Source organism: Geospiza fortis, unplaced genomic scaffold (assembly GCF_000277835.1).
Source record: "Geospiza fortis unplaced genomic scaffold, GeoFor_1.0 scaffold10, whole genome shotgun sequence".
Classification (NCBI taxonomy): Eukaryota; Metazoa; Chordata; class Aves; order Passeriformes; family Thraupidae; genus Geospiza; species Geospiza fortis.
In genome coordinates, this window is record NW_005054326.1 from 2300750 (window position 1) to 2326100 (window position 25351).

At 40.2% G+C, this 25351-nt stretch overlaps 1 long non-coding RNA gene across 5 annotated transcripts in view; it reads left to right on the top strand.

The window, feature by feature from the left end:
- LOC115947870 overlaps positions 1-25351 on the top strand; it is a 184991-nt gene that overhangs the window by 145008 nt on the left and 14632 nt on the right. For all 5 annotated transcript variants that reach the window (XR_004081723.1, XR_004081725.1, XR_004081724.1 and 2 more), the window contains 2 exons: positions 4682-4794; positions 24868-24944. This is a non-coding gene — a long non-coding RNA (uncharacterized LOC115947870). The remainder of the gene's footprint in view (positions 1-4681; positions 4795-24867; positions 24945-25351) is intronic.

Sequence of the window (25351 nt, forward strand, 5' to 3'; positions counted from 1 at the left end):
GCATAACATGACTTGAAGAAAATGAGAACATGTTTAAACAGAATGTCTCCAGGATAGTCAAGGGAGAGATTAAACTGGAATTCAGATGAAGTCTTTTGTAGGCAGATACACTAGTGGGGAATTACCAAAATGGGAGAGCCAAAGGGGGGTGCTTAGCTTACCCTTTTTTTCCCTCAGTAAAATCTGGGAAGTAAAATTTTCAAATGTTATGTGAATATTGAGCCCTGCTTTGGTTTGCTTTTAGTTTATTGAAAAATGATCAATTATTTAAAAATTTAAATTATTCCAAGGCTTCTTTTTTTCATCCTGCTGTTGTTGGACAAGGGCTCTTTCTGCAATGTCAAACTAGTTGACTTGCTATAGGAAACAGTGCTGTGAAATAGTGATAAATAAAGAAAACCAGAAAGGTTTTTTAGGTGTTTGTTCCCCACTAACTTTTTACTGTGCTGATAGTCTCAGTGATTATTTGTAGTTGTATGAAAGCTGTGTCTGTCTGCATGAATATGAGAAGACACGCCTGGTTTAGTTCTGCATATGAAGAAAAGGAACTGCATAAAATCTTTTTCATTCCTCTTGTTAATTCTTGATTGAAATCCATTGAGCATTGTTATTCTTTTGCTGGTAATGCACAGACAAAAGAGCAGACTGTCACCAAAGACAATTCTTTAATTCATATTTCAGAGGATAAAAATGAAGAACAGGTTATTTATTTTATGGATATGCGTGTGCATAGTTAAATGTATACCTCTTGTAATGGGCCAAGGAAAGTGGAAAGGAATCTTTAGTTCTCAGATGGAATGGGAAGGAGAGAACCAGAACAGAGCTGGCTTTGAGATTTGAGGCAAAGGAAGGCATTTCATGTGCAAAGGATCAGGCTCCTATTGGATTCCCAGTACTGGGGGCATAAAACTTTAATTTCCTTATAGAAGCACAGCAGTTTGAAGTGATAGGTTTGACAGTGGAAGCTGAATATTGGTTTTCTTTTTAATTTATTATTTATAATTTAAGAAGTTATAATTTATTATATTTTATTTTACCTTCTCTTTAAAACTACTAGTTATTATTTAAAATAATAGAGTAAGGTTTAGAATAAGGTTTTACACGAATCATTGTGGAAGAAAAATCTGTGAAGCAAAGAAAATAGATTTAGATCAGTCCAATTTGACATTCTGCGTGTAAGAAGACTTGGGAGCCTAATTTGTACTGATGACAATAAAAATAATTTTGGTGTGGGAAATGTTATTACCCACGTCTGAAGGCCGAGTAACTGAGGTTCTTGTTGATAGATCCCTTGGGGTGGATTAGAGTGAAATGTGTTTTTAGAGACATAGACAGCAGGTTTATTTTAGAACCGCTTGGTTGCAATGGCAAGGAGGTTTGTAGCTGCTTTGGTTAGTATCCACAGAAAAACAGCAATATAAAAGTATAAAGATATCACTTCAGAAAACACACAAGGAAAAGAAGGGAAGAAGAAGAAAGGATGAGAGTAGGTGGAGGGGAGGAAAGATATCACCACCCATGGATCCAGTGACAAGAGTTGATTGTTGCAGTTTCAGTGTCTGTTGGTTGAGGTGATGGTTTCAGTCTTGACCCATGAAACACAAAGTGCAGTGGGTTCAGTGCTGAGGTGGGAATGCCCAGGTGCCTCCCCTGGGGGCATGGGAAGTGTCTCAGTGGCTGATATAGCGCTGTGGGTCAAACAGTTCTCTAGTGGAAGAGCCTGAAATGAGTCTGGGGGCATTTAAGGGATCTTTGATGGTTTCTGCCACTCTCTAAGACCCTGCCTGCCTGTCAGTGCAGTTGAGCAGATGTTTAATGAACTCTGTTGTTGAAATGATTTCATGTGAAAGAGATGAGAGAGAGAAGAGCAAAAGTGGCAAAGGTATTCTGTATCATATAGGTAACCTCTGACCTACTTAGCAAGAAACCAGAGATTTTACACATGCATGGACACAGGTGAGAAATGCACATATACAGGCCTGCAGCGTAATGAAGAGGAACATGCAAGGAAATGTCTTATCTTTCCCACACACCTAACAAGCTCCTCAATTTGATATTTACACTCCTGGTTTATCCCCCCATCAGAAGGGATGAAAACTCTAAGGCCTCCCTGTGACTGTCTTCCTCAGGGTCAGGTGGAGTCCTTTGTGTAAGGGAGGACATTGCCATGATCAAAACCACTATTCCACCTCACAGGATCTGCTTCTTGTCGACCTCTTCCCTTATCTGGCTCAAAATCAACTTGTTGCTAAACAAAGGTGGTGGGTGCTCCCCTCCTCTGCCCCTGGGCAGGGCTTCTGCAGACCAGAGGTTTCCCCAGCACACACCCAAAGCTCTCCTCTGCTCTGGCTGGGGGGCTCAGCAAAGCACCTGCTGCTTTGGCAAATAACCCATCGTTTGAGTTATTAACTCTTAATGTTTCAGTCCCTCACATGAAAGAATGTCTGTGAAGCAGTTCCTAGGAAATGTCATTAGCAAGATTAAATACTGCTCCTCCCTTAAAAATGAAATCACAGTAAAGCACCCTGTGGAGAGTTTTGCTCTTCACAACCAAACCATGAGTATTACCACAACTGCCACAGGCCAGGCAAGGGTTCTCCTCATCTCCCTGTGCATGGGGAAAGCTTAGGCACTCAGACATTGTGGGGACGATTCTTCCATTCATCTGTGCATTCTCTGGGCAGTGCTTTGAGGAGTAACAAGGGTTGTGCCTGATCAGTGTCTGTGGTCACAGGTGCTCCCTGAAAGCTGCATCATGAATTATACCTGAGAAGCTTTCCTCCTGGTTTGCTCCCTTTGACTTGGAGGATAGAATCAGGTGAATTCTGAATTATTTTAATATTTTTTAAGCTGTGTCAGAACATATTTTTTCTGGTGTTTTGGTGAGTACTTGCCCTAGCTTGCCCTAAGACTATTTCATTAATACCACTTTATGTCATTAAAAATTCAGGAATCTAAGGAAAGTTATATTTTGTTGCCATAGTGTTACAGAATCATAGAATCCTTTAGGTTGGAAAAGACCTCTCATATTAAGGGCAACCATTAACTGAACACTGCCAAGGCAACCACTAAAACATGTCCCCATCTGCACACCTTTTAAATCCCTCCAGGAATGGTGACTCCACCACTACCCCAAGCAGCATGTTCCAATGCTTGGCAGTCCTTTCCAGGAAGAAATGTTTCCTGTTATCCATCCTAAACCTCCCCTGGTACAACTTGATGCTGTTTCTTCTTGTCCTGTCCCTTGTTACTTGAGAGAAGAGTCCAACCCCTATCTGTCTACTGGCAAGCCCCATAAAAACTTCTTTAATCCTTAAAGAATAATGAGCTTCACCCTGGGCAAGGTGAAAGAACATGTGAATAATGCAGCAGCTGCTGCAGGCTGACAATAAGTTAAAAAGCTGATTCTTGCTTACCAAAATGGAGTCCCATCTCTTCTTGGAATCAGTACATTGTGAAGTTTTAGAAGCAGTAAAGCACAATTCAGATTCCATTATGGGTGTACTTTCCTTCTGAATTAAAAGATATTTTGCCAGTGACAATTTTCAGGTTAGATACTTGTGATGCAAGACTTGGTAACAGAAAAGGCCATGATTATAATGTGTCCTGCTTAATAAGAGTGGTCACAATTTCTTGAAGGTAAAACTATCTTCTCAGCAACTTTCTAGCAGAGGAAGATAGTGTGTTCTTACTTTGTCACCAGGATGCTTGCAGTAATTCCAGATATAGCAAACATTATTGCATCCAAAATGGGATTTTACAGCTAAATGGAGTAATCTCAAATGCTCTGAAAAACTCTAGTACAACCTTTGAACAGTCCTGAGGGGCAATTTGGGATTGTTCCCAGATGACAAAGCATAGTCTAACAGGTAGATGATTTTCTCCCACCAGTTAGTCTCTTGCATTCAATGCAAAAGGATTTTTTTGCATCACATAATTTGCTGGACCTTACAGCAGCTGAGGATACAGTCAGTGTTGAAAGTCTCAAGGTGTAAGTTACACAACTGTTGCAGAGCCCACCAGAATATTGTGTTTTCTATCTCTGACAATGCCATGCAGTGACTGAGATCTGCTATCCCAATATCAGCTCATATGGACTCTTTGGATTTCAGAAAAAGTAGTGATCAGATCATTAATGTATAAAATCAAGACCATGAAGCTAAATGAGATAGGTACTTTGGGTTGCTACATTGCATTCTGACAAGGTTCAGCTACAACAAGCTGAAGGTTTTTGCTTTTAATAACATATTGCAGTCAGTATGGAGGTGCATGAGCCATGCCGTTCACAAATACAAGTGTGGCATTCTTTCATAAGTTTTTAAATGGTAACAGTGAAAATCTTGAGAATCATAAATAGAAAATTTTCTTGATTTTTAGGCAGTGATCATATTTTGAACAGCATGCTGCTAAAAACAGGCTCCAGACTTAGTCTTGGGCATCAGCTAAACAGTAAGTGTTACCAGGCAGAAGATTTCATAGATGAGACCTTATTTTAAAATTGCCTTCACTTAGGTCCATCATGTGTGGAATTGTTAGGTACTGGCTTCTGGTGAGCCCGATTTTGTCTTTAACAGCTCACTGGGATTTTCAAATTCATCAGTGCTGAAGTTTGACAAGTGCTTGTGTTCCTTGGCATGGAGAATAAAAGCAAATCTGAACAAAATCCTGTTCTTTATTTCAGTTTCCCTGATGACATGCAAATCAGAATCTGTTAATCATTGGCTGTTCCAGATATGATGTCAAAGCCAACAAGGGAGACTTGATGTAGTATGACTCAAAACCAGAAGTATTTTGGTAAGTCACATAACATGCATTAAGTAGTTGAGAAAGTGATCATTCCTGATAACAGATATTTTTTCTGCTCTTTGTGCCTAAAATGTACTTTCAAAAAACTTTGCTAAAAAGCACAGTAGACTGTTCAGATTTTGGAAAGTGTTTCTCCCTTCAGAGGCCTAGAAGACCAAACCTCCATACGAGGAAGGCTTAGAACATCCTGCCACAGCCTAAACCTGTGGAAAATTCCACAGTGTTTCAGCGTGGCATACTGGTTTTGGTCAAGTATATATATATATGTATGTATGTATGTATGTATATAACACAGTGCTCTTCCCATTTGTGCAACTTCCACCTTCTTTCAGAGTTATTAATTCACCTGTTTCAGTTAGAACATCTTTCTTGGTAAGCCTGCATTACCTCAGCATATCAAGAGGAATATTCTCAAGTTCCAACAACATTGAAGAATATCATCTGCTTGAGGAGTTTTGCATTGCTTTCCAAAACACATTGATTGCAGCAGAATTTAAATAAGTCCCAAAACAAAATATAACTCTTGTGTATTCACTATGTAAATATGATTTACAGGGTTTTAATCTCTTTCTTGAACCCTTGAAAGCTTGGTTTTTAAGGTGGTAATGATATGGCTGTAATACTATAAGTTCTTAAATGTACTGGTGCTATCATTCTGCATGGTGGTTCTTTTATACCTAGAGGACTCTTTAGTCCTGCTAATACAGCTAACAATACTGCTTTATTAAAGCCTACTAATGTGTTTACTTGGGGTTGAGAAGTCACACATTTTCCCTTCCCACCAGTAGCAGTCAGCTCTGATGTGTATATTTGCTTTCTTAGATTAACACACGTGTTGCAGAGTATCTGTGCAGGTGATTTAAAAAAAAAAAAAAAAGACTGCATAGTGGTCACTTGTGCACTGGGAAGTAAATGGTGTCACTGGAAAGTAAATACAGGTGTGTACCGGTGTGTACCCTACTCAGGTGAGGCTCCATATGAAGGTATAGATGTCACCTGAAGGTAAATTGCTTATGCATCTAAAGACAATTTCTGAAGACAAAATTATCTTATATTGTTGTGGGCTCCTGTCCCATTTTTATTAATGTCTGAGATTTGGGAAACAACTGAAACAGAAACTGTATCCTTACTGTAATACCTGGGTGCAAGACAGAGCATGCCCTTTTTGAAGGAAAAACTCATATAAATTCTTATTTTTCCACTCGCAGAACTCTTGTATATACCTCCCCATTTTTCCCCTCCCCATCCCCATCTTTCTCCCCAGAATTTATCATGTTCTATTCAAGAACTGCTGTTCTGTATCCCAGTTTGGCCCAAGCAATAAGTAAATACTAATGATATTCCCTTATTCATTGTATCTTGCTGCTGACACCTGCATAAGGAACAGATGCTGTCCAGTGTTGCACTACTGTCAAGGCATGGAAGAGTCTTCCTTCACTTTCTGGCCTTCCTGATGTTGTTCCAATTCCAGTTGACATTGTATGTCCTCTGCACTGGTATGCACATGCTGTTCCCTGCCTGTACATGTTTGATCTGTTTAATTAGAGCCATGGAAGACATCTGCACCTCAAAAATATACTTCTTGGCACTACAGCTGGAGGAACAGGCATCCACCATAATCTGGGATATGACAAAAACAGCAGAGGCCAGCTGAAGGAGGGATTCCCAAGATCTTGATGTATTTCTCATGGTACTTGCATGGGAAAAAAGCATCTGCAAAATGGCTCCAAATGCATTTGTCTTCTGCAAGTGCAGAGCCTGGGACAGAACTGGAAACAGCTGTAACCCCTGCCTCAAAGAGGTACAGTGCAGATCCTTTTCTATAGGAATGCTATCCCAGCAAAGTTAATTGGACAACTCCTGGTCTAAGGCATTAGTATTTTATTATCATGATTTTCTTCTGACAAGCACACATGAGCATTCACATTGGAAGTGCATCCAAAAAGGTCATAGTTACTTAAATAAATAACACTGGTATTTTGTAAATGAGCAATTAAGTTAGGAAAGAAGCCTCTTATCATATAGCTGCTGGCTTTGATCCTTCTCTGCATTATTTAAGACCTAAGGCTCCAGAGTTAATTCCTGGTGTCAGATACAGAGTATAGCTCTGCTGTGCTAAACTGTTGTGTGACCTCCTGGACCAGGGGCAAGGCAGGCTGCAGGCTGATAACAGTACAGACTATAACAGCAGGCCCTGGTCTTACCTGGGCTGGAAGCCCTTCTTTGTCTTTGTAGCTTCTGTCTGGTCACCCTGTTCCTTTCTGCACAATCCCTTTGGCACTGGTTTCCTCTGATTCTTGCCACAAAAGTCTGTGGTCACAGCAAAATATGTGCCCTCTGCAATGTCTGGTTTCTGTCTTGATTGGCTTTTCCAAGGTTCTCAGTACATTTGCTGCCTGCCCTCCACCTCCTCATCTGTATCTTCAGGTCTGAAAACTGCCTGCAGAAAATATTTGATGGATATAGGTGCCATCATGCGTCACCACAGACAGGGGAGTGGTCAGCATGTGCTCTGAGACATTAAAAGCCAAGTGGAAATCTGCAAGTGGGAATGTCCCTTTGTATTAGTTTATCAGAAAGGGATTCCAGGAGTTAAAAAATAATTCCTGTGAATTCGAATTACATTCATTTTTTAAAAAACCATGAGTTAGTGTTTACTGTAAAGTTCTTTTTTGACTACAGACTGCACAAGGAAGGAAACAAAATATTTGAGTTCTCTCTGTAAGGCAGCTTTTTCTTTCCTCTGTTGAATTCCCAACACCTCAGAGGCATAGTTTCCTCCTTTAGCAGGGACTGTGACCTTAAAAATAGCTTTCTCCAAAGTAAACACAGAAAAAACCTACTTCAATTGTTTCAAATATGTGGTAAATAACCAAAACCATGTCCGTGCTCAAGCTGAAATTCAGAGTTTTTTAGAGCTCTTTAGGCCTTTTTCTTCCCTGAGCCTTTGTGTTCAGACTGCAGGCTGGCTTCTGTCTCCAAAGACATTGGTAAATCTTGCAGTGCCATTTGTAAGTAATTTGTCCCTGCCTTTACCATTCTTGCAAAATGTTCAGAGGGGACACTTTCTGTTTGGATGAGGGCCAAGTGTGGCACCCAGCACCTATGGAAGTGGTGATCCCGGGCTGCCTCCATGGCATTCTGATGGGTGGGACATCACAGCTGGAAGAGTTGGCGATTTATTGAGCAGAAAGCTTGTTTTGTCACTTTTCCTTCTAGCTGTAGGCCTCCATCCTCTGGTCCAGCTGCAGGAGGAGTGAGGCAGGACCCTTCTGCACTGGGACACATCCATAGGGCTCTCCTGCTGCCTCTGCTGCCCTCACATCTGCCCACAGCTGGACCAGAGCTTGCAGTTCCTGCAGAAGTGTTTTCCAGGAACAGCACTTGCCATCAGACAGATTTAGTGGGGCAGTGAACCAAGTCCTGACCTGTTCAGTAACAAGGCTGGTGTCCATGTGTTAAAGCAGCTGTGAACAGCTGTGCTCTACATTTCACTGAGGAGCCCTTGGTATTGTGTAACCAGTAAGGACAGAAGGACAGGAGAAAGGACATTCAAGTCTGCAAATTAAATCCCTTATGACAAGCAAGTATTGCAAAGGAGTATTTTCAGAGTCTGGCCAATGCCCTTGCATGGAAATATTGGTCAGGTGTTACAAACACCTCTCTGTGGGCAGAATTGTTTCCTTACCTTGCTTAGGAGGGTTTAAAGCTGGTACAGATGCAAGAGTAACATTCTACTGAGTCCCTCACAAACAGTCTCCTTGTGCAGACTGTCTCAAAACACAGGTATTCTCTTTACTTTTCATCTTGCAGAGGGAATCTTTCTATCTCTAAATATACCAGCTATATCTGTGTGGTGTAGCAAATATGTAGTCATTTGAATATTTTCCTCTGAATATAGCCTAAAACCCTTCATTTATTTAGAAAAAATATGTATTACAGTGTTTTGAAGCCTCAGAAAAGAACTAAGAAACTTTTGATTAGCATTGACAGCTTGGTTCCTTTGGTGTAGGGGAAAGAGGAACAGTTTAAAAAGGAGTAGGGGGAAACCTCAAAAGAACATTTTTTTTGTACTTTTTCATCTAAGATGCAGCAGGGTTTGGGAAGGTTTTCTTAATCCGTTGTGTTAGCCTGATCTACAGGGAACTCATATTGACATTAAATATACCAAAGCATTTATGATTTACAAGGGGGGGTGGGGGGGAAGCCTTAAAAAAAATCTTGTGTTTGATCTATTTGTCACTATGAAAATATTGACAAAAAGTAGAAGAATGGCCTTCATTTAGCTTATTATTCTTGGCTTATTTTAATGCTTTCTTATTAAGGGCAAACTCCCATTAAGATGTGAAATTAACTCTTTCACAGTTGCAAAGGAATATAAATGTTTGACAATTACATCAAACTTTAATTTATTCTAAAGTAGGTAATTCCTACTCAAAAATACATAATGTGGCTGAGAGAGATGCTTTTAAAAGTAAAAAACATGTATGGAATAAGCTGTGCAGAATTTATGCTGCAAAATATCTTCTGTGTAAAATCAGAAGTACAGTGTTAATGACAGTTCTTGAAGGATTTCAGAAAATAAATATTTTATGAGGGAAAAAAAAAAGAGAGCATGAAGTGTTAACTGCAGAGCCAGCCCAAGGGTTCCTGGGACCTTGGCTTCATCCTCTCTCAGAAGCTCTCCCTTTGTGGAGCGTGCTTTCCCTGGCAGTCAGCAAGCCCTCTGGGAGCCTGTTTTGAAGGACAAGTGCTCCCAAAATGGGCAAAGCAATGAAGAAGCTGGAGTTGGTGCAGCACAGCAGCTGCTGATCCCGCCAGGCTGTGCCACTGTCAATTTCCCTGGGAGCCCTGGGCTGGCTTTGGGGGCAGGCACTGTCACACGAGTAAGAACTGGGCTGGGGTCTGTGCCAGAACTGCACCTCAGAACGTACCCAGAGTGGGGCCCAGGGCACTGCCTGGAGGTGGCAGCACAAGAGATCAGGTCTAGGGCCCAGCCTCCTGCCCTGCCACCCGTGCTACCTGTGCTCATTAGTTTGGAGGACTCTGAGGTAGCTAGAAACTCATTAATGCTGGCAGGAGAATGATTACCTAGCTCTGGGTTAGTAATGCAATGCGTCGTGTTGCAGAACAGCCAGACCTGAAGCTTAAGCTGTTATCACTTCAGAGAGACAGATGTTACTACTGCCAGCCCAGAATTCCTAAAAGAAAATGCTAATTTAAATGACTTACTCCAGTAAATTCCCGTTGAATTAGCATTAGTAATGAAAGTAGTTGCATTGTTATCACTGGAGTATCTGAGGAGGCTGTTGGCCAGAATGTCATATGAACAGGAATGTCTGCTGGGATATTTAATTTCATCTCCCATGACAATGTGCAATTGTTCTTTTTTGTACATCTTCTGTTAACTCTTAGTGGTCTGAGTGATATTTTGGTATAGGCAGAAGTCCCTCCAGGCCAGCACAGAGTACACAGTAGTGAAGTCCCTGTCTGAAGAATGGCAGTGTGCAGGGACAGCAGAGTTAGATTCCACTGCAGTGAAACAAACTCTTCACAATTTCCTTCCCAGAATTTCCCACCAGGCTCTGGTTAAATCTGCAGCCAATACATCTCCATGTCTCTGTAACCAAGAGAGAGCTTTAGGATTGTTCCTCACCTGATCCTGCAGAGACATCCCTCCTTGGAGGCTGTTTGCTCAGATGTGCAGAGGGTCCTTTGTGAGCCTCTCTCACAGCACATTTCACCTGATCTCAGGTGTATCAGTGGGTGCAGAGCTCTCAGCACTTAATTCTATATCCTTGCAACACTTATATTCTGCGTCATTGTGCTGTTATTGGAGCCCAATCAGGAGACACAGGTTTGGATTGGTTTGCCATGGGGACCCAGAATGAAGTTAGAGGTGTAGGAGGTATTGGTAATAAAGCTTATAAAAGGCAGCAAGCTTGTGCTTGGAGCTGTGAACCAGAAATACCACCTTCTCCACGAAATTCCTTTGGCGTGCAGGATTCTCTTTTTTTTTGCCTTTGGCTTCTTTTGTGTTGTAGTATTTTGTGTCTGTGGAGTTGTGGGGTGGATTTCTTTGTCTCAAGAACCAGCAGTATTTAAAATATAGGGGGACATTGCTTTATTAAAGCAATTCTTTCAGTTGTCACAGCATTTGGTTTTCCATAAATGATGAAGAAAGAAGGAATGTATGTAAAGAGATACATTAGGTCATAATGGTGAATACAGTTTTGCTTAAACTAACAAGGGAGTATTCTGGGGTTTGTTGCTGTAGTTCATTTTATCCAGGTGATTTTTTACTTCAGTATTCTCCAGGTTTGCAATCAAAAACTGCAGCCCTTGTGTGTTCACAGCTGTATCAATCCCAGTTTCTCTTGTCTGTGTAACTAAGTTCCTTCATTAGGATATCTATTAGTCAAAAACAGACAGAGAAAATAATAAAAATACCAGATATAAAAAATACAAAAATATTATGAAATATATTGAAAATATATTGACATATTATGAAAATAATAAGAAACACAGATGTGATACTTCGTGATTCTTCCCAAAATACTTTTCTGCTCCTGCTTTCCCAAACTTCTCTCAGTCAGATGGGCAGAAATGGCAGCATAGTGAGAATGGCGCTGTGCCCTCGAGGTGATCTGCCTGACCATTTTGTACAAATGGCTACTTTTCTTACAGCTTTGCTCAGTTAAGGATAATTGGAGACTTGGAGAGGCAGGGGATATTACTCTAGAATCAGTACATGTGATTTCCAGCATTTCCAAATGGCTAAGGAATAATTCACCAAAGAAGTGGAACAAGTGGAACCCCAGAGAAGAAAAGTGTGCAGACAGAATTTAGGAATTTTTTTTTCTCTTTCTCTAGGGATTTAATAGTAGAATCAAAATTCTTTACTGCTCAAAAAATTTTCTACACTTAAGAAAAAAAGCATGTCAAAGAAATGTGCCATAAGTAACATACTTAGTCTCTTTATTCCCATTCCCTGATTTTCAGTATGGTTTCTAAACCTTTTTCCCAATATTTGCGGGTTGGTTTTTAATCCTTATTCCCATCTTTATTCATCTCACTTTTCTCTTTTTCTGCTTGCAGGCCTTTACTTTTATTTTGCTTCCTTCATGCCACTCTCTTAGGCAAGTCAAAAACATAACAAATGTGCCTCTGCCACCCCTCCCTATTGTCTTTCCTGGAGGGTGTGTAGACTTCTGCTTTTCCAATGTCAGCAGGTGAAATTTAGTATATTCTTCCCAGGAGCACATGCAAACATTTTTTTCCTAATCTTTGTCTTGCTGTGTTTAAGTTTGCAGCTGCTGGATTCCACTTTGAGTTTCAAGTTCAAAGGCATCCAGACAGTCTTTGTGAAATATCACTGAACCCACTGAACTTCACCTGAGTTTGCAGGGAAGTTTTGTCAAGCCACAAGTTTCCCACACTTCAGTGTAAAGCCTTGTGTTAATTCAGAGCTCTTTTCTCCCAGCTCAGATTAGAGTTATCTTAACTCAGAAGGATCACAACCTATAGGGAACTTCTTCCTAAACCATGACCTGCTTTCAAGTTTGTAACAAAACTCAGAATTGTTTCTCCAGTTTTTAGGGTTTGTAACAAAACCAAAGGACAGCTGTCATCCAGGCTGATTTTAAATCCATGGCTTTAGAGATGGGTTACTGGAAAATGTATGTCAACTGTAGGCTAAATTCTTCCCTTTTCTGAGAGCATTTTACCCTGCTGCCCCTGGGGGCTCAGAGTATTTTTCTTTTAACATGGTCAGGCTTTCTGCCATTTCTTCCAAGAGATAAAGTTTCAAAATATGCTTCTTCTGACTGCTTTTCCAGGTAGCTGGTTCACTCTACCACCTGCACTTTGGGAGGGGTCACCTATCCTTGGCTTTTGAGGGCCAGCCCTGCCCCTTCAGTCACCTCTTCCTGGTCCTTTGAATATCAAGTAGCAGCATCACACTGGAGAACAAGTGGAATAAAGGGAATAGAAATGCTTTGGTCTAAACTCTTCTAGCTTCAGTGTGATCCTGTGTATTCAGTGTGCCTTTGTATAGGAATGTACCTCTCTTACCTTTTTTGTGGTTTCATTTCTACATTACAAGTCCCTCAAAATCAGAGCTGCATAAAAATTAATAATGATGATTTTTTTGCATTGTATAATTCCAGGGTGTTGGAATTTTTTTTTACATCTCTCAGCCTTTCCAAGTACACCACTAGCACAGCTGCTTTGTTTATTCTGTCATTAAAAAAAAGTAAGCAAAATCCCCTCAGCCATTTCTTTATTTATTCTGTAGTTTTTCTGTGTTAGAAAGTTGTATGTTTTGGTTTTTGTTTTTTAGGTGGTTTGTGTTTTCTTCTCCTCTCAGGAATCAGTGTGAAATCTCTAAATCTCTAAACTGGTAATTAGGCAGCTACCTAAATTTTTAATAAGTAGCATGTGCTTTGCAGTTTTTCCTGAAGATTTGCATATTTGTTTCTCAGGATTTATCAGGTACTAATACTTTTACAAGGTGGCTGGTGGACACACACTTGAAGAAAATATGTTCTTATTAATTCTTGGTGCTTTTTGCTTTTATCAGCTCTGGTGTTACTTTGTTCAGCTCTAGCTGTCCCTGACTTTTACACACAAGACAGTGAAATTTGAATTAGAAGTCACTTGCAGAGATGGAGGTGTAGGCTCCATTCTTTGCATGTTCATTTGGTGATTATGTTGCAAGTGCTTTCAGAGCTGTGCAGAAGACTGTGAAGTTCCTGGGGCTGCAATAGAAAACATTGGTGTCTTGACTTTCAAGGGAAGAATGTGGTTAAGATTACAGTGACTGAGGCAGTGTCAATGGGTGGTCCTGGGTCCATGTGGCTCCCAGAAAAGAGTGTCTGCTCAGATGGGTGATGAGCTGCACTCACCACAGTCAGACAGCTGGGAAAGAGCTGTCCTGGACTATATTTTTGCCTGCTCAGTGGCCAAATGCTGTCAGGTGGCTCCTCAGTGCTGCTTGGCTTTAACTTTGCTATAAAATGAGATAAAGGATTTGCTTAAAAGCTGGATCATCAGAGAGCTGCCCGCTCCTTTTGTCCCCTTGGGTCACTGCCTTTCCCTCAGCACATTCCCATTGTCCTGTTCAGTGAGTGGTACAAAATGTCTGCCTCGCTCCCAGCACCATTTTGTAGCCTGATTGTTGGATAATTAAGACTGTGAGAAGGGGAAAATAAACAGCATGGCATAGGGGAGATTTCAAAAGGAGCACCAAATCTGCATGTTTTGTTTAGATGTTTAATTGTTGCCGACTGGCTGCATTTAAACAAGTGACTTTTACAGTGTCTGGAAGAAAACAGGCTCCCAGATTTGAGGAGCTGACCTTGGGTAGGTGCCATCAACTGTTCTTTTCTATTGGCACAAATGTGCTGCTGGCAGGGTCTCCCTGGAGCTGCAGCCTCTCACCCAGACTTGAGTCAGAACCTGCTCACGCCGTACTGGGCCACCAAATTATGGCACTGTCGTGGTTTAACCCCAGGTGGCAGCTCAGCCCTGCTCCCTCCCCTGCCATGGGTTTGAGAAGAGTAAAAGTGAGAAAACTCAGGGGATGAGATAAAGACCAAAAGATAAAGCAAAAGTGTGTGCACAAGCAAGGCAAAGCAAGGCATTCATTCCCCTCCTGCCTTGGACAGGCAGGTTCTCAGCCGTCCCAGGAGAGCTGGGCTCCATCACAGCTCACAGTCTCTTGGGAAAACAAACACCATCACTCCAAATGTCTCTCCCTCCCTCCTTCCCCCAGCTTTGTATACAGGAGTGACACCTTATGGGCTGGGATGTCCCTGTGGCCAGCTGGGGTATCCTCCCAAGGCCTTGTGCCCCCCAGGCCCTCACTGGTGAGGTGGGAGAGGAGCAGAAAAGTCCCCGGCTCTGTGCATGCCTAAACGAAATAATAACTAAAACATCCCTGTGTTATCAGAACTGTTCCAGCACAAATCCAAAACACAGCCACTGCCAGCTTCTGGGAAGAAATTTAACTCTACCCCAGCCAAATCCAGCACAGCCATTTATTCCAGATATTACTTGCAGCCCCTTCAATAATCAAGATTTGATTGAGAAAATATAGGATATTTAAAAAATAAGAACCTTCAAAATGGCTGTAATTAAGCTTCTCCCATAGATCAGCACATAACATTGTTCAAGGAAAAAAAGGCAGCAGACTAGACTACAAATATGCTGAAATCAAACTAAAAAAGTGTGATAGGAATTGAAGGGACACTGTGGGGTTGTTCCTGTCATCCTAGGGATGCAGGACCAGCTGTGTGAGGAGCAAAGTTAGTGGCATTTACTCTGTTTCTCTATGAAATGCTCTGGTTTCTGTGTGTAACATGGGCAATGGCACTTTACATTCACAGGAGGGTGCAAATTCAAGGCTGTTTAGAGTTCTGCAAAATCTTACTCTAATGGTAATAGTTGATCCCAGTATCAGAACAGTGCTTCTATTTTTAAAATGCAATCCATCAATCATTTTAATACATTACACCCTTAGTGCCAAACACCTCAGAAAATGATGTCTGTGGCAGTAAAAATAAAGCATCTGAAAGCCCTTCTGCAGAGTCATTCTTCCCTTTTTTCTTACCTAAGTACAGTAAAAGCTCAATGCTGCAAGAAATATCTGGAATTACATAACAAGGAGTAAATCCTCCAAACAAGACTGATTAGCAGGCTGGGATTGCCATTGTGAACTGAGCAAGGAGGGACAGAGAAACTGCTCCACCTGACGAAAGTTCTCTCTAAAAATACAGCATGTGCTGTTGTGTCCTTGGGGTTTGTTTTTGACTTTTGAGGTAGGAGTTGTGTACTGCCTTTTAAGAGGATTACAATGAAAATTGTTCCTTTCTGTTTACTTCTCAGGAAGGTGTCCCATGTCTACCATGCTTTTTCAGAAAACTGTTCATGTAGAGGTGATTGAGGTTGTAGGTAATTCATGTTCAGTTTCTGCCTCTGCTGCAGTGATTCACACAAAAGCACAAGAGAGTCTTGTACATCTGTTCCTCATCTGCAAAATAAGGATTAATGCTTCCTTATCATTAGTGCTTATAAATGACTTTGAAGTTCCTCCAGTGTGCTTCAAATATATCTGTTACTGTTGTTGGTGATAAAAATGTGAAATACATAACTCAGACATGTTAACAGCCTATTAACTGAGAGGATTTTTAACACAACTTGAATATAAAAGTATCAGCACCATATTCCAGCAAATAACCAGCTACAGTGAGAACATACCTGTACATCACCTCTATTTTCACTTTTTCACTTCCACATGGCTTTTCTCAAGGGTGAATTTTTCTGTGGGTTGCTTATTTTCTGAGACCAACCCTCAGTCTTGCATTGATAAAAGGCTTTGCTTTTTTATATAGGATCAGCAAGAAGCAGTATTTTCAGTCATGAAACTGGTAGGACCACTACATTGGACCAAGAAGTTAAAAATTATTATCAGCCATTCTTGTTGCCCCAAGATAAATAAAGGGGGAAATTTTGAAAGAGATTTTTGAAAGAAATTTTTGGTTTCAGTTCAACAGTAGTCTACACAAATAGGTATTTATATAACAAAAAATAACTCAATGAAAGCAAGTTTAGTTGAGGTAAAATTGGAGCCAAAAGCACAGATGATCTGTACACAGATCATAGGTTACAGAGTTAAGACATCTGGATTTCTATTCAGTTCTCTGAAGGTGTAACTAGGAGTTAATAAGGTTTACTTTCCTCTTCCAGAAGAGCTTTTTTTTATGTGGTGTCTGAAATCTGGCTTCCTTAGGGGATTAATAAGTGTTTTTCCAATAATTCAAAATAACTGCCTTGAAAATACAAGGCAACTTATGATAGTCCTTCCTAACCTTATGCATTCATAGCAGCAATACTGTAATTTGTGATTTGCAGATGTGAGTGCATCCTTCCTGGGGACAGCTGTCCCAGAAATCAGGATATTTAAGCCAAGACTTCTTTAAATCATTTGCATTGATATCTTAGGCGGTATCTAAAAGGATTTTTTTTTTTTTGACGTAGCAGTAGAGAGGGCTTGTATTTTGTGTTTGTCTGACCCAATAGGTCTCCCCCCATTACGTGTTTCATTTTGATGTTTATACACATGCTTTTGTAAATTATTGCACATTTTTATGTCAGATATATCTATAATTATATATGGGTTTAGTTCACTATGCTTATATGGCACAAATCAAAGATCCTCTTACAGGGTTTGTGGTTAGTGTATGGTGAATTCATCCTGCTGTTCCATGCATTGCTTGAGTGGTCAAGGACAGAGTGCCACAGCAGGGAATTACCAAATGTCTGATTCTCTTCTCACCCTTTTCTGAAAAGGAGATGTTGGATATAGGAAGGACATGGCACTGAAAAAAACTTCAGTTGTATTTCAATATTTGAAGAACCATTTGTGCAAAATATACCATATAGATATATATACACAACAGAGTTGTTTTAAGCTCCAAAACACATTAACAACCTCCATGAAAAATCTCATATTCTTTCAGTAAGTTCTTGAGATTCTTTTTTCTTATTGATTTATTTTATTATTTTGAAGTAAGACCTTTCTCCTCTGAACATAGATTGCAAGTTTTTGCAAGTAGTTCACAAGCTCTTATTTTGCCCAGTGTTTGGATACCTTCAAGGCAGTAGGAATACAAGCTAGTGCCAGATGAGTGACAGCTCTCATTCCTTTACCATAGTTCACAGCAAAGGTTCAGAAGTTGTCATACCAGCTTTTTAAACAGAGTTGTAAACCCATGTTTCCAGAAGCAAAAATGCTTGCTAACATTTAGCGTCAGCTCTCTTAGGCTTCTTGTGGTACTGACTTTTTACTTGGCTATTTTGTGTCTGATTATTGCTTCTTGACATTACTTTACCAGAGTCATTCATTTAAAAGATCTCAGGGAGAAAACCTCGAGCAAATGACAGTATTTTAAGGTCCTTACCATAGTTTCCCTTTGATATTAGACACTTGTTTTCACCTAGCAAGAAGGGTTTTTTAGCTTCTAATTTATTAGGTTGCAGTTGTGATAACATGAATAGATCTACTTAAGGTTTAGTCTGGTATCCTGCTACAGCTATAGACCTTTAAAAATTATATTGCACACCATACTTGTCTTCATATCTAGATTGATGATTTTGGGGGACAGCCCTTCCTGGGTGTTATTAGAGAAGATAGAAATGAGTTATTTGTGTATTCCCATATGCCTTATTAAAGCAGCCCTAGGTATTATGTTCCTGTCTTATTCTAGGTGTTGCAAAATACTTAGTCTGCTTACTTCATCAGTTACCATGCAGTGTGGATAGCTGAAATCATGACAATCCTGTTCATCCTTTCAGTTCTAATACTTGGTAGTAGGTTATGTTTATGTTAGAAAGATCATAGTTTTTCTCACATGAATTACCAAGTACATGAATGTTGTAATTGTTATTCAGAGCCTAGATGATTCATTATTGATAGATAGGGCTGTTCATTTGGAATGTTCAGTGTTACAGTTGTCTTTCTGATGAAAATGATTCAGGGTTTGGTTTCCTTTACAGCAACTAAGGATCATTCTAGCAAAAAATATTGGTGATCCACAACAATATTACTCTCCATATCAAATATCTAGATTACAATGTGTTCTGGGATTATCATACCCCCATATGTTCTTAGAGGATAAATTACTACCCTGTAGACTTGGTATGTCCCAGCTTATCATCCACATTTTGTTCAAGAGTGTGTGGCTTTTTTGTTTGCTTTTGTAAAGGTGCTTTCTGTGCACTGTTGATGCTGCAAGACATAGAAATTAGGATACTTGTATATTAGCACTTCCACAGCAGAATAAAAGATTAGAGAAGATTTGTGTTGGCCAACAGAACTGGTATCCAAAATTTATGCATGTATAATATATGGAAATAGAAGGAAAATATTTAAAATACAAGGTAGTAGTTAAATGTAGGGGGGGAGAGTTAAGCTTTTAGATTTCTTAAGTGTTATACCTTTCAATATTTGACTTGCTGTATGAACTATGGGGGGTGTTTATTTGGGATTGTTTTGGGTTTGGGGAGGTTTTGCTTGTTTCAGGTTTTGGGAGTTTTTTTGTGGTTTTTTGTGGGGGGTTGATTTTGGTTTTGCTTTGGTTTGGTTGGCTGGGTGGATAGGTTTTTTTTCTTCTTGTACTTGCTTGCATATGTATTGTACAGGCTCTGACTTTCTGGCCAGAGCAGACAGAATTACTTGATGCTGAGAACCTTGTTCATTTTATGGCCCATTTTCACATGGAGGTTGGCTTTTATTTCCCCTCTCAGTCTTTATTCTTGATTCAGTTGTTAGTAAGGTTTACTGAGCAAAAACACTGGGTGTATTATGGGAAGAAATCTAATCAATGCAGCACCAAGGGACAGTCCTTCAGAGTCCTCCCTGTGGCTGTGAGCCAGCCTGGAGGTTACTACGAGGTTACTCTGTCTGACTTTAACCAAAACACCCATCTACTTCTGAAAAGGCTGCCGGCCACCCCCAACATGTGTAACAGAAGCCTCATTAATATGAGCTCCCGATATATATATCCACCTGTTGTAGCAGCCCCAGCACAGAGCCTGTGTTTCCTATTTTAAACCCCTTGCATGGCTGTCTGCATTCCCTGCTGTCTGCAGTTGCTGTGGAACTGCAGGGCAGCTCCCAGGCGGTACCTTCGGGGAATGCAGGAGCCTAAAGAAAGTGGTGGCAGATGTCAGTGGACCTTGCCAAATGCTAGCTTTCAACTTAGATTGTCTGAAAGATTCACTGGCTAATCCAGACTTTGTGATACACAAGTATCCTCATTAGTCATGGCTTTAAGTGTGCATTTCTTCAATGCCTGCTCCTTTTTCAGGTATTGATGCAGAGAATTGCATTGACACATGTGTAGGAAATCTTTATTTGTTTTGCTTCCTAGCAAACCCCAGCCCTCCTGTATGCAGAGTTTAACTCTTCTTAGAGTTGAATTATTAGAAAGATACAGCACTTCCTTAGGGCTTGTACCTGTTTTGGCTCTGAGTTCTAATAAATCATTTGGCAGCAAAATGACTCTAAGATAAACTTCTCCCCTTTGATGAAATATTTGTTCAGCACATTCTACAATATAGTTTATGTCAAGAGCTACACATCTTCCTTGTTAAAGACAAAAAACAAAGGATCAAAACCGTTATCAGACACAACTGCTGATTCAGCAGAGGCACAAAAACTTCACATATCCAGTAAGCCATATATTTTCTGGCCACCTCGCTTGGTTTTCCTGACAAACACATTGGGAACTGCCTGCCAGTACTTTTAGCCCATACCATATTTTGTGTAAAGGAGCAGTAAGCTCTTAAGGAAAGTATAGTGTTCCCCCAAGCTGGTCCTGAGGAGCCTCAGGTGCTCCTACTTGCACACAGGTGGTTTCCAGGGAACACTCTTCCCTTAGCTGTGTGGCTCCTGTTGCACTGTGAGTGGACTGAAATATCTGCAAGCAAGCACAGCTGCTGGTGCATTCACAGTTTTCATCATTGTTCTCACAGGCCCTCATTGATAATGCCTGCATTTTGGTTTTGTTTCTTGAAGTTTTCCATGGAAATTTCTGGTAAGGTATGAATCCTAGTACCGGGTATTGATGGTTAAGAGGAGGCTGCAGTTCTAGTGGCAGTGAGCTGCAGTGAATCAGAGGCTCTGAAGGAGCTTCATTAGCTCTGCTTCAGTTTCAGCTCTCCTCTGTCTGCAGTAGTGTACTTCCTACCCATACCCAGTTGCAGCATTTGATTGTGAATTGTAGCCTGAGAAGCATGTGGCAGTTTCAATATGCATGTGTGTTAAACAAAACATGGAGGGAAACAATCTCCTCAGTTAAAAATCCTAAGAACAATTCTGGGCCACAGAAGGGTCTTTCTGGCCTCCTGTGTTGTTTCCATCAGTGATTATTAATCTGCGCTTATGGAAAAAATACAAGTGCTAAGCATATGGAATAAATAGGCAGAATTGTTGTGGTTGATGAACTCATGGAAAATTCCCCTGGACTGTAGGTGCAACAGGTCAGAGAATTCTTAGGCAAAAGCCTGGATTTGTATGGTTGAATCCACAGTCACATATTGGGCATAGGGACCAGCCACAGCACAAACACCAGACAAGTTGGGACTAAGCCCAGGGGTTCCAGCTGTTTGCAAATAATCTATTTGTAAGGGCATTCATCTTCAGTGACAGTACAAGAATGTACAAATGCAATTAATTACTAACTTACCCTTAATAACTTTAGTAACCTGCTTCTTTCAATAATGGATTTGATCTGTCTTGGTTCTTTTTATGTTATTTTGGCATAAACCCCATTTCTTTAGCCTTTGTAGGTGTTGGACTCGATGATCTTTGTGGGTCCCTTCCTACTCAGCATATTATGTGACTCTGTGTTTTGACCACTTGGATTGTAGAAGTTATTTTTTGTTGTTAATTGAAGTGGCATCACGTCACAAAAATTTGCATTTTGCACAAAAGTGTTTTAATAAAATTGCAGTCAGGCTGTAGAGCTTATGGGGACAGAAAATAACTGTAGTTATTACACCTCTAATGTCTTTTGCAAAGATTAAGTATTCCAGAAAAGGTTAATAGCCAACACTTTCCTAAAACAGGACCAGTGGTGCTATTTCATGGAGATCCTACTTCAGTGGGGTTCCAGTCAGTCATGTTGTTGGGATGGGGGGTTAATCAATCAGAAGGATAATTTCTCCTTTCTTCCCACAAAGGAAACATCTTGCATTGCTCTCCACTAAACTGGGGAGTTTCCATTTTAGCAGACACAGTTGTACATGTGGTGCTCAATACTGCACTACCGTCATGATGTGTAAGAGTATTGTTTCAATAATCATGAGTTAAAGCAGCAATCCTGTTCTGTTGCAGCCTGCCATGGTAAAGGATGGCTTATGCCATTGGCCTTCAAAAGTTCATACAGGTTAAGCTGAACCAACATTTGATTTCCAGTGTCAGCCATTAATGGCTCAGGTTACCATTAGTGCCCTTTTTTGGTGCACTGTATTGGTGAGGAAACACCAGCTCTGGTGGTTCTGGGCCAAAACTATATGTAGACTTAAGCTTAACTGTCTTGGTGTGTAAATATTAACTACAAAGGAAATTCCACCCTCTTTTCTAGACCAGCATTTTCATTAGTTCTCTGACTCTCAGACTGGGTCACTTGGCTGCCTCGAAGAACATAGTTAACATTTTCCTGCTATTCACCTCTTTCTGCTTTAACTCATAACATTCAAATACAGTTCTTGCTAAAGAAGATCATGTTTGTTGTTTGGGAACAATATCCCTGATGTTCAGTAATGCCCCCTTTCAGAATAATACATAAACATATATTTAATTTGAGTTCCATATTTCAGCAAGCCCTTGAAGGCCCTGGAGCACAGGCATTGTGCATTTCAGGATGAAAGTTTAATATGATGTTTCTTGTTGTGAATTCTCATGTTTCAACAGAAATATATCTGGCAACTGTTGCTCTTCTATAGCCGATCTAAGAGAGAGGGCTTTCTTATTAACTCTCTGGAGAAGAAGTTTAATAAGACCCAGTCATGAAAACACTGACATGACTGAATCAAGTCTTTCATGTCCAAACATCTGCAGGATTGTAGCCTACTGTTATAATGGAATAGTCTGAAAGCCATGTCTATAAAATCTCTGTGTGGCACTGTACCAACACATGCTCTTTATACAGTCTTAAGACTGTCAAGTTTGAAGAGTTTCTTTATCTGTACCATTTCTATCCCATCTTGTGTCTGGACTTTTTTCTGCCTGTAGGTTCCCATTGGCCAGATGTCTGACTGAGACTGAAGATTATTTTAGTGTACATTTTTGTACAGTACCTATATTCTATTTTAAGGAAAAATATACACATGCATTTTTCTTCTTTATTAATAAACCAAATGACAATTTAAAATAAATTCTTTCAGCTGTTCAGAATGGTACACAGATGTACTGGCACATTTCAGAGTGAGTTAAATAGAGAGCAGAGCTTTACATCACCTACAGAGCTGAGGAAGAGGAGGAGGAGGTGGTCTCTGACCACTAAAGCGAAACAGAGCAGTGCCAAGGTCGTGGCTTTGAGAAAGATAAACCAGACTGTTACCTCTCTTTGTAGATGGTGTGGGGAACTCTGATGCCTTACTGCCTTTCATTCCAAAGCCAGGTATCATCTCACAGTGGGTAACCCAACCCTAATTTTTAGAATGCTTAAGTCTTTATAGGACTTTGCTCTCAGGCTTGGCAGTGAAGAGAATATTCACTTGCATTTACATCTAATTTAGGTGCATGTGTAGGTAATTGTTATTCCTAAGCTGCTGCTATGGAGAGAGAAAAAAGAGGCTCCTAGGGGGTTGATTCAGGATATGTATGTTAGAGATGTACTGCAGATTTCTCTCTGAAGGACCCTGTCTGTATCTGGAAGCTCTGTATGATCCTATCACCTTAACTGGGACAGTAAAAGTGAGCTGTATCCTCTCTCTGTCTCTGCCTTTCTGTTCTGTAAACAAAGGCAGTATTTTTTTCTCCTGTGAGGTTGGGGGATAACATTCACAAGGAGTTGTGAATCACGTGGATATTACGGTGGTCAGACAGAGAGAAATGCCAAAATGGGAGGTGTCTTTTGTTGGAGGAAAGAAAGCAGTATCCCAAGAAGATTGACTTGGAATGGACTGTTACATGTGTACAAATTTTAAGGCTTTTGTGGAGAAAAGTAACATTTCTTAATAAAACAGCAGCAGAATTAGCTGGAGATAAAAAAGTAGAAGCAGTAAGAAGTGAATAGATTTAGCATGTGATGTGATGAGAGAGAGAACAATCCCACCATCACTTCTTTGGGATGACCCAGAGTAATTTATGTGCAGTGTGCAAGGGATGAGGCCCAGGTAACTGCACTGTGAGTTCAGCCAGCACCCTAAGGGAGACTTCCAGAGGTGGGACAGGGATGGAACCCACAACCTTGGTGTTACCAGTACCATGCCCTTGAGCCCATTTCAGGATCAGTCTCACTTGTGAGAGGGTTAACATTTCCTGAATATTTGTTCCCTTACAGGTAGTGTTCCTGCACAGTTTAAGTGGATATAATTGTTGAGAGGGCTAATGTTTACTGAATACTTGTTCCACGAAATTTGGTGTTTCTGCATAGCTTATGTGGATCCAGTTGTGACGGGGTCACCATTTTATAATATTTGTGCCATTGGAGTGGCTTATTATGGCCTTTGAGTGTTATTATGGCCTTTGAGTGTTATTATGGTCTTTGAGTGTTATCTCACCCTAATCCACGCTGAGGGGATCTGTGAATCTCAGCTCCTCTCCTCTGCTCATAGTGGGGACATGAGGGAGTGTTTTTTTAGGTTCCCCATAGTTCTATCACTATCACAATGCAAGAAACCAGGAATTTTTTTTCACCATACTGTATTTATTTTTATATGAGATAGTCATTTCTGTACTTGACTATGATTACAAGTGAAGATATTACTGACACAAATGCATTATCAAAAATGTTAGGGTCCCTGGCTGCTGAGACTAAACTGCTGAATGCTACATTTTAGGAGTGATTTATACCTGATGTATTGATATCCATGATTGGTCAATTAATCTGACCACAATTAATCTTTCTAATGGTGATTGGTATGGTAATTTTAAAGGTCTGAAAACAAGGATGATATTTTGGGGTAAAGGTTGAAATATTTTTATCTGGTAACTTTTCTTTAAACTCACTTGGCTGTGAAAGTAGAGGAAACTTTTTTTACTCAAAGCTTTCAAGGTTTGCAGCTGTTAAATTGACTGGTCTCAGGAACTTGTCATAGTGCTTCCCTGAGGGTAAAGTCATCCCTCCACAAAGTGCCATTCATGCCCTACTTACCCTCAATTAAGGCTTCCAAAATAAGTTTTGGGACACTGGCCTTCTTCTGAAACAGAATCCTCACCTGTAGAAAAGGCTTTGGAAGGCTGTATTTAATATCTGTGTGTCTGTTCCTCTCCTTTTCCATCATAAGGATGACACAATTTTTTTTTTCTTTCTCTCTCTTTTGACACAGAAAGAATGACTTACTGGGGAACCAAGTTAAAAACTAAAGAAGTGAAGATTGGTCATCTCTGCAGAGGAAATTACAAGGTATATGCATAGTAATCACACTGGAGATTCATTTCTTGCTGGTGCTTAGGCCTTCATGGTACATTACTTGTGGCAATAAAGTTTAAAAATAGTCCTCAGAAACATTGAAAAAGATGTTCAGAAAAGTACTTTTTTTCTTCTGTGTGCTTACCACACTAACAAAGCAAATATTTATTTGGTTATAAATATCTTTGAGATGCACCTTTAAACTCATTACTATGCTGAATTGTAGCTGTGTTTCTGCAGGTAAATGGCAATCACATTCAATGAATTGGTTTTTTGGCTGAGGCCAGTAAAAACAGCTCTTCTCCCAACAGTAAAATTGAAATCCCTCCAGATATTATCAGTGGTCATTCCTGAGACTTAAAGTGCTTGTTTCATGGACTCATTTAAATCACTGTATGCTT